A 2,380-nucleotide genomic window follows, 5' to 3' on the forward strand; every position below is an offset into this window, starting at 1 on the left:
TCAAAAAAAAAAAAAAAAAAGAATTTCAAGAAATGATTCAAAAGATGTCTCAAGAATTCAACAATTTCAAAGATAAAATGACCAAAGATTTTGAAACACTGAGGCAAGAGGTTGTAGCACTCAAAGATCTGAAAAATACAGTAGAATCCCTCAGTAACAGAATGCAACAGGTGGAAGAAAGGATCTCTGACATTGAAGACAAAGCTTCTGAATGTTCCCAAGCATGCAAGGATGAAGAGAAAGGGAAAGCAAAAATGGATCACTCTCTCAGAGAGCTCTAGGATAATTCGAAGAAAACTAATATTCGTCTTATAGGAATCTCTGAAGGTGACAAAGTGGCTTCACAAAGCACAGAGGCTCTACTTCATGAAATAATGAAATTGAACTTTCCAGACATGCCAAGAGATTCTGAAATTCAGATAGCAGACAGTTTCAGAACCCTAGCATGACTCAACCCGAAGAAGACATCCCCCAGGCACATCATAATTAACTTCACTAAAGTGAATATGAAAGATGAAATTCTGAAAGCAGCTAGATGTAAGAAAACCTACAAGGGGAAGAATACCAGAATGACTGCAGATCTCTCTGTTGAAACCTTTCAGACTAGAAGAGAGTGGTCATCGACATTTAACTTCCTAAAACAAAAATAAATTTCAACCCAGGATCCTGTATCCAGCTAAACTGAGTTTCATTTATGATGGAGAAATTAAATACTTTAATGACATTCACATGTTGAAGAAATTTGCTATAACTAAACCAGCCCTCCAGGGTATTCTCAGACCTATCCTTCATAAAGACCAGTGCAATCCTCTACCACATAAGTAAACTCACACAGAAAATTTTGATCAAATTCCAATTTCCAGAGTGGCAAAACAATTAAAGATGTCCACTAGACTTTTGAAAAACTCAGTACCCAAAATTATACCAGGTTTATCAATATTCTCAATCAATGTGAATGGCTTAAATTGCCCTCTAAAGAGGCACAGGCTAGCTGATTGGATACAAAAACTCAGGCCAGATATCTGCTGCATTCAAGAATCCCACCTTACCTTAAAAGACAAATATAGACTCTGGGTGAAAGAATGGTCATCTATATTCCAGGTAAATGGAAAGCAGAAAAAAGCAGGCGTTGCAATTTTATTTGCAGATACAATAAGCTTTAAACCAACAAAAGTAATCAAGGATAAAGATGGATACTTTATATTTATTAAGGGTAATACTCAATATGATAAGATTTCAATCATCAATATTTATGCACCCAACCAGAATGCACCTTGATTTATAAGAGACACTCTAATAGACATGAGCAACTTGATTTCTCCCAGCTCCATCATAGTTGGAGATTTTAATACTCCTTTGGCAGTGTTGGATAGATCCTCCAATAAGAAGCTGAACAAAGAAGTTTTAGATTTAAACTTAACCACTCAGCATTTGGACTTAACGGACATCTACAGAACACTTCATCTTAACAAAACTGAATACACATTTTTCTCATCAGCCCATGGAACATACTCCAAAATCAACCACATTTTAGGTCACAAGTCTCACCTTGGCAAATTTAAAAGAATATAAATTATTCCATGCATCTTCTCAGACTATCATGGAATAAAAGTTGAACTCAGTAACAACAGCAATCTGCAGGCTCATACAAAAACACGGAAGCTAAATAACCTTATGCTGAATGATAGGTGGGTCAGAGACGATATCAAGAAGGAAATTACCACATTTTTGCAACAAAACAATAATGAAGATACGAGTTACCAAAACTTCTGGGATACTGCAAAGGCAGTCCTAAGAGGGAAATTTATAGCACTGCAAGCCTTTCTCAAGAAAGTGGAAAGAGAGGAATCTAACAACTTAATGGGACATCTCAAGCAACCAGAAAAGGAAGAACATTCCAATCCCAAACCCAGCAGAAGAAAAGAAATAACCAAAATTATAGAAGAATTAAATGAAATTGAAAACAAAAGGATTATACAACAGATCAATAAATCAAAAAGTTGGTTATTCAAAAAAATTAATAAAATAGATAAACCTTTGGCCAACCTAACCAAGAAAAAAAGAATAAAATCTCTAATCTCATCAATCAGAAACGGTAAAGATGAAATAACTACAGACCCTTTATAAATTCAAAAAATCCTTAATGAATATTACAAGAAACTTTATCCCCAGAAATATGAAAATCTGAAGGAAATTGACCAATACTTGGAAACACGTCATCTCCAAAGACATAGCCAGAATCAAGTGGAAATGTTTAACAGGTCTATATCCAGTTCTGAAATAGCATCAACTACACAAAATCTCCCTAAAGAGAAAAGCCCAGGACCAGATGGCTTCACATCAGAATTCTACCAAACCTTTAAAGAGGAATTAGTACCTA

The sequence above is a fragment of the Otolemur garnettii genome, unplaced genomic scaffold (assembly GCF_000181295.1).
Source record: "Otolemur garnettii isolate 467f Iridium unplaced genomic scaffold, OtoGar3 scaffold00268, whole genome shotgun sequence".
Lineage (NCBI taxonomy): Eukaryota > Metazoa > Chordata > Mammalia > Primates > Galagidae > Otolemur > Otolemur garnettii.